The sequence below is a fragment of the Chrysochloris asiatica genome, unplaced genomic scaffold, assembly GCF_000296735.1.
Source record: "Chrysochloris asiatica unplaced genomic scaffold, ChrAsi1.0 scaffold00092, whole genome shotgun sequence".
In the NCBI taxonomy this organism is placed as follows: Eukaryota; Metazoa; Chordata; class Mammalia; order Afrosoricida; family Chrysochloridae; genus Chrysochloris; species Chrysochloris asiatica.
Genome location: NW_006408610.1, coordinates 1,875,792 through 1,883,798, shown reverse-complemented (window position 1 = coordinate 1,883,798; position 8,007 = coordinate 1,875,792). Strand labels below are relative to the sequence as shown.

At 38.0% G+C, this 8,007-nt stretch overlaps 1 pseudogene; it reads right to left on the bottom strand.

Annotated features, from left to right (window-relative positions):
• Positions 1–7,378: 7,378 nt before the first annotated feature.
• On the bottom strand, positions 7,379–7,684 carry LOC102817777 (annotated as a pseudogene).
• Between the last annotated feature and the right edge of the window lie 323 nt (positions 7,685–8,007).

Here is an 8,007-nt window from a genome sequence, read left to right as displayed (position 1 = left end):
GAGCAAAAGTAGCCATCAAATGAGTGTGGGGTTGTTTCAGTAAAATTTCTTTATGTAGCCCTAGCTTGAGGTTTCAGAATGGATCTGATGTAGGGTCCAGTGAAGGCACTTTGCACTTGTGTTGGTTTAAGCTTGTTGGAAAAACTATTAAGCTTCTGAAAAAGTTGGCTGTTAACTTATAAAGGAATCACAATAGTGACTATATGAAAATAAAAGCAATATTTTGAACTATCACAACTAAAAGACCATTCTTACAAGGAGTTCTCTTTCCAAAATGGCATAATTTTGCTCTCAGTGTATGCTTTATAGAAGAGTCTTGCATAATGTAGTAATAATTTGAAGCTATATTGTAATCAGTTTTCTTCGTACATTTAAAAAATGATAAATGGAAAATGTGCTACCATTGAAGGGAGCAACTTCTTAATGCTTTAATACTTATTTGCCAAGTTACATTTTGGGTTGTGTTTCTATTTTAAATTAGAATACTGACTTTAGTTTGCCAAGGCCTGATTACATTTGGAAGGAAAATAGAATCATTGTTGTTTCGTCTGTATGAAAATACCTAACGCAGGCAGCCAGTGAAAGGGAAAAGTGAAGATAAAGCAAAATTCATGGGGGCTTTAAAAAATGGGGGGGCTTCTGTTTATCTTTTAATTCCATTTTTAAGCAAACTTTTTGAAGTCTATATATTTATATTTTTTGTAACTAAATTTCAAATCTAGTTAGGTCTTGTTTTCTTTCATTTGGAATTTTAGGTTGTTGGTTGTTGTTGTTATGTGCCGTGTAGTCGGTTCTGACTCATAGCGACCCTGTACACTGCTTCCAAGGCTGTAAATCTTTACGGGAGCAGACCGCCTCATCTTTCTCCCACAGAACAGCTGGTAGTTTCGAACTGCTGACCCTGAGGTTCACAGCCCAATTCGTAACCACTATACTACCAGAGCTCCTTTAGGTTGTTGGTAAGGGGTGTCAGGTGGGTTTCGATTGATAGTGACCCTGTGTAGGATTTTCGAGGAGCCGACCTTGTGGTTCAAACTGACCTTGCGGTCCAGTGCATTATCCTGAAGCACCACACTAGTACTCCAAATTGTAGACTAGAACATCTAATTTATTTTGTACATAACCTGTGTCCCACAAGTAAATAAGGGAAATCTCATTGTATTACATTTGATATGAGTCCATTTACATTATCTACGTTATTGTTGTTATGTGCCTTCTAGTTGGTTCCAACTCACTGTGAACCTATATAGTGTTTCTGGGGAATGGCTGATGGGTTTGAACTATCAACCTTGCATATCCTACAGTCCAAAGGTACTATTGTAAATAATTTTGTCAAAATTACCCTTCTGATTCTAGTGGACTAATGTTTTTATTTATGATTTATATCTTACAATGTTTAATACTGAGTATGTCCCTGTGAATGACTAGTTTTGTTTTAGAGATGTAGTAACTGGGTTAAGGAGTATCAAGTGACTTAGAAAACATTTTAAAAGAGCAATTAACTTTACAGCTACTACCTTTTTAGTATTGAAGAAACAAAAGATGAGTTTGACCAAAGTTGTTCTGAAAACCTAAACAAGACCCATGAGTATTTTATTTTATCTTAGATCAAATCTTTTTGCTTTTATTAGAGTCACTGATTTGGAACAATCCTTCAACTAGTATTACTATTGAAAGTATTACTATAAAAACTGTGTTGTACAGGGGGATTTCATTAATTTGGGATTTGTTACTCCTGTTGAGACTGTGTATCTAAATGTAGTCTCAGGTGGTGTTTTGCTCAAAGCTCCTTTTTTTTCTTTTTGGTCTCTTTTATACTACTGGCATCAGGATGTCATGCAACATCCAATCTGAATTCCAAATAGGACAGCATTGGGCAGAGTTATGAGAAGTGTGTCCAGTTGGTTTTTGTGTATCCTTTAGCAGTGGTTATACTTAGAAGGACCCAGGATAACGTGAAATCAAATGTTACACGTTTTAACTCTTGCTGTTTCTTCTCAAGGTTGATATTTCCTATCGCAGTATGGATGTCATTCTCTATTTTAAAATAATGACATAAGCAGATTCATATTTCAACTTCTTGATCATTCAGAAATTGGTTTATGAAAACATTTTCTAAATAGGTACATGAACAGTTTTGGTAACATGTTAGCTACATTGTGGACATTCATATAAAAGTTCATTGTTTGGCCAGATTAGCCCATTGAATCCTATATGAAAAAACTGCCACATGTATTTAATCTTGGTAGGATTCCATTTTGAGAAGCTAGTAGCCACTTTCCAAATGTGTATACAACTGTAAGATTAATAGAAAGAATACTCATAGACAACACATCGAAATAGAAGAGTAACAGCTGTGCTTAGTGGAATAGCTTGAATACCATTCTGGAGGGGGAACACAGAAGTGTGCACTAATGAAGATCATTTGCTTAGAGTTTACACAGTGACAGACATTCACTAGTGTGGAGATTGACGACAACCCCTGAGACGCTTGATGGAGCTGTGCAGGTGCGCATGCATGAAGGAGCCTAACTCCAACTGCTATGGGATGGGGCCGAGTATGTTTCGAGCTCCAAGAAGCAGGGTGGCAGAAGATATTTTTAAGAGAAGAACTTGACCTTGAGATATCTAACCAGATAAGGGGGCAGTGTGTAGTATGAAGAAAAATAGTGAGTCAAGGCATGAATATATGAGAAGATGAAAACCACTGGGGATCTAGAGCTATTCAGTAGGTAGAGTTGGAGTACTGGGAGATGGAAAGTGGTGTGGTGAAGGAGGGGATGAAGTTGGAAAGGATTGGCTATAATATATTAAGGCCCTTATTACCAGATGATAGAGTCCGAACTTCCGGGAGTCCCTGAAGGAAACGTGGGTTTTTATATTCATTTGTATTCAATAACTACTCTTTCCCCACAAGAGTTTAGGAAAAAAAAGGGGGGTGGGTTAAGGTAGAGGGAGCAGTGGAATCTAGCTTTAGACTTCTGTGATTCTTTGTTTTGTTTTACTCTCACAAGGATTTATTTTTGCAGATTGCATCCAAGGGCAGAGAAAATATGAAGGTTATCTTAAAGCTCTGGATTAGGAGCTTAAAACTCTTGGCTCTGATTCTGATTTCGTAACTAATTTTGGCAAAGTATCTAATTGCTTTTACTCTCTCTTCAGGGTCGATATAATTAGGTTTTTGGACCTTTCTTTTTGCCCTGGCTTTTTTTTTTTTTTTTTGGTCAAGGCTGGGGTACAGGTGGCTATGCATGGAGAAGGCAGGCCTGCAAGCTAATTGACATCAAAGCAGCACTAATAGGTAAATGAGTACTTCTGAAATTGCTCCTTCTAGGGTATTTTGGGAGAAAATGCTGGGAGAGTACAGTGTTGTAATTGAAAAGGATGGTTTCCTGGTGGTTGAATTTGAGATACTATTTAACCTAGGTGGAGAAAAAAGCCTTTAGGACCCTTAGGGCCCCCTTTCTTCCATCAGGCAAATTAGGAAAGTAATTACCAGCATCCACCTATTCCCAGGATAAACTGAATTTGTAACATAAAAGGTGAAGGTTGTTGGTAATGTCACATGCAAGTTTTCCTTTCCATTCCAGGAGCCATTACCTTATTCTTTCGCAGTCTACTACCATTTCAGTTTACTTCTGTTATCTTCCAACTGCAGACCTAGATTGTCTGGTCAAATGTTATTAATTTTCTCAAAACACAGTTTCGTCCTTTAAATCCCTTACTTAAAAATCCACAGTAACATTTTGCTTACTGTTTGGAATATTGGAATCTCTGTAATATTCTCTTTAAGTGGAGAGAGAGGGAGGGCAGCTTGGGATATGGTGAGGAGTTGAGTTGAACCCAGTAAAACAAATCATATTACTAATCTACAGTTTCTACATGGAACTGAGTCTTGGTGTGGTGCAGTGGGTTAATGCGCTGGACTGCAAGGGTTGGTTTGAACCACAAGGTCGGTGGTCAAGTTTACCAGCCGCTCCTCGGAAATCCTATACAGGGTCGCTTTGAGTCGGAACCAACTCAACGGCACTCAACAACTACAGCAACAAGTAGAACTTTTCTATTTGGCAAATATCCTTACCTCTGAAATTACCCGAGGGATAGGCCCTTATAGAAGGCTGTAATAATGATAGAAGGTGACGATTAGTATACTTGCCATGTTGAAAGTGGTGTGCCTGGGTCTCCAGGAACAAATCTGCCCATTTGCCATTAGGGGAAATAGAGGGAATGCCTGTTATTAACCAGGCAGCAAACAATTGTTACTTAGGAATTGATTTTGTTTTCTCTCTTTGATAGTTGAGCTGTGTACCTGATAAGCAGAAAAGAGATGAAAAAGAGATCTTGTCTAGCATCTCACTTGTTATTACCATTAAGGGTTGTTGGTTTTGCTGAAGTGGTGGTTCTCAGTGACTGATAGATTTTGGGTTACAGCAGCGGCATGACCTAACCACCAGTTAAACCTATGAGGTATTCCCAGCTTGTATTCTGATGGCTAGGGCAGACCACACTGTTGACAGCACTAACTTCCAGGCCACTTCTAGTTTGCTTTTGGTGGAGATTGAGTGAGGGAGAAGGTAGTGTTCTTGAAAAGACCTTGTTTAGTTCATTGTGTCAAAAAATGAGACAAAGATCAATAAGCTAAAAAACAAATCCATACAAAATAAGACAAAGCTGGGTTTATTTGCTTTACCTGGAAAGGGAACAAGAAATTTACGTAGTAATTGTTGAGGAAGAAAAGTTAACTTTTTTTTTTTTTTTTTTAAGTATTAGAAAGAATGGGGTAGGGAGTTAGAGAGGTTAATGGTGGTTATTCCGATTAATGATGGAAAACAATCATTTGAATAGGATGGAATGAGTTCAACAGATCTGTTCAAGATTAGTTACAACAAGCCATTGTAATGAAACAAACTTTAGTTTATATACCTTTTAAGTAAGTGCTTTTGGAAACGGAAAACTTTGACTTTTTAAGGAGCTTATAACCCCTTTTCCAAAGCTGATTAGATTATCGTAAAAAGGTTCTGGACCCAACCGACACATTCCCTATTGGTGTGGTATAAAGCTAACTAGGAGTCCCTGGATTGTGTACATGGTTAATGTACTTGGCTACTAACTGGAGGTTTGAGTCTGTCTAGAGGTACCTCAGAAGGAAGACCTGATATTCTACTGCTGAAAACCCAGTCGTTGGAAACCCTGTGGAACACAGTTCTGCTTGACACCATGGGGTTGGCTGAGTCCCTGGATTGGCAGTGAACAGTTCCTTCACTGGACATACACTTATAGTATATTTACAGGAAGTCCCTTGATCTTTACATATTGGATGGGGGGAGCCTTGGCCTAGTATGTCCAGTTAGAATAAGGGGTCCTGAGCAAATGCCATTCTTTCCAGAGGGTTCAGAAGTCTAAATGTGAAGGTGCTTCATAAGCTTTATTTTTGTTAAGTTACATTCTACTTGAGAGATACGTATGAGTACATGTTTCTAGATAGACATTTTCTTCAGATGATTTTTCTCAACAATTAGTAAGTTTCTCCTTATATTAAGAATTGAAGTCTTATGTCTTATTCTTTTATGTACTCTTCAGAAGGGACTTATATTCTCTTACAGCTTTTAGCTCCATAAAGCAAACACCAAACTGATTGGCTGTCGAGTAGATTCCGACTCACAGTGACCCTATATATAGGACAGAGTAGAACTGTCCCAGAGGGTTTCCAAGGCTATAAATCTTTATGGAACTAGGCTGCTACATCTATCTGCTACAGAGTAGTTGGTGGGTTAGAACTGGTGGTCTTATGTTTGCAACCTAGTGCTTTAACCAGTGTGCTACTATGGCCCCATTTAGTTCCATGGAGAATTTCAATTCAGGGAACTCTCAGAAGGATAGGTAGATAACTTTGTTAATGAGAGGCTTTGCTGTGGACAGCCCAGATCTCTTGAATTTCCATTTGAAATATATGGTATTAAACTACGTTTATTTTATTGGAATGAATGTTATCATTACCTCAGATTCTCAGTTTATTATGTTGTTGTTGGTAAGTGCTGTTGAGTTGGTTCTGACTCTTAGTGACTCTGTATAGGGTTTTCAGGGAGCAGCTGGTAAGTTTGAGTCACCGACCCTGTAGTTCAAACCCACATTTTGATCCAGTGCTTATCCTACAGCACCACACCAGGACTCCTGTTACCTAACTGAACACAGATATTTTATTGCCAACATAATTTGTAATCTCGCTATAGAAGACCGTATTGGTTTTAGAAAAGCCCCACTTTAACAGATTTATCTCTTTAAGAGATCCCTCAGTTAAAGACAATCTCAGCTGAACTGTAGTTGTGTTATAATTCAAGGAAAAGATGAGGGGAGAAAGCAAAACCTTTGGATTATGCAGTCTTATCTCAGCAAATATGTTTGTTCTTGACTAATAACATGCTTGTTAACTTTTTTTTTTTTTTTTAATGAATCAATAGAATCAGAGATTGAGCATCTTTTTGTAGTTTCACTCAGATTTGGTCTTCAGGATCATTTAATAACATTTCAACTGTATCTTCCTTTATTTGTTTTTCAGTTGAATTTTTGACTTGTCTGTTTTCTAGGACCAAAGAATATTGGCAATACAATTTTTTTTTACAAATATTTTTGTTTATTTTAATGAAGCTGGTACAGACAATGTCCTTTTAAAACCCATATCCCAGGCCAAAAAGTACAAACAAAATAAAAAAGAGCAGTGTTCTGTAGTATATACTTCCGCATGAATATTTTTATTAACTGCTGATGAAATTGAGAACTTTGCTGGGATCTTGTGGCAAGGATTTTCTTTTCATCTTAAACAGCTTTGTCTCTTCAGTGAAGCCACCTTTGGAGTTAGCCATGACTCTCACATATGTCATCATGACTCCATCCTGATTTCTCTTCTTTTGGTCCAGACCCTCAGGTTTCAAACGTAGCTTCAAGGTACGGAAAGGTCATTTTTCCACAGTTCAGTTCTCTGAAAACTTCCATCTCCCACTGAATGAAAGTCATAGTCCAGGAGTGAAGCAATCACATGCTAGAACTTCAGGGCCAATTGGAAAGTCATTAGGAACACATGCATTGGTGGATCTTATTTATCCCACAAGCCTGAAAATGCACAGTCCTGAAAAGATGACCTCTCTATGCACATAGGTCATTTTAAGAAGAAGAGGGCTCTATGAAGAGGGCTCTGAGGCTTGATCACCAAAAATCCGCACAATGAAAACAAACAATAGTGAATACTGAGCACTAGAATTCAAACTACCAGATGCTTTAAAGAGAGATGCCAGTTTTCAAGGCCATTTTGAACACCACATTACAAAAGAACTATTTTTAAAAATAAAGGATTAAGGGAAAAGAAAAAACATTAAAAGAATATCTAAACTGTTGAATGACCCCCTGTTTGTTCCTGATAAACTTCAATCACATCTTCTTCCCCCATTCCCAGTTCTTTTGGAGTGTGATTATCAGCAATTCTCTGGCCTTCACGGAGAAACCTGAGTGAATGCATTGGAACTCCCTGTCTTTGACGGTATGGGTCTTTACGTTTCTTCAGATGCGTTGTCATTTTCACCTTAAAGTGTATCTCACTGCTATCCTGTCCAGTGACTTTGAGTTTAATGTATTCTCCTTCCTTCTTATCCCCCAAGTCCTCAGTTGAAGGTTTCGCCTCCTGGTCAGACATGGTGGTGGTGGCTTCACCCCGGGGGTCTCCGCACTGCAGTGACCTCGGCCAGGCAGAATCTCGTTCCAAGGTTTACAAATCCATCTGTCTTTCCCCACAGCACAACACCACGGCTGGAGGGACTTCTGCAATGCCTCCCATCACTCGGCAATACAATTTTTAAAAGAATTTATTCTAACAAACAAGTATGCAACAATTTTGGCATTCCAAAAACCACTAGAACATAAAATGTTATTGTTATAAATTTACAGTTAATTAAAAATTTATAATATAATTAAAAATGTATTTGAATGTCAGCAATAGAAAAGATTTTGTTGTTTTTC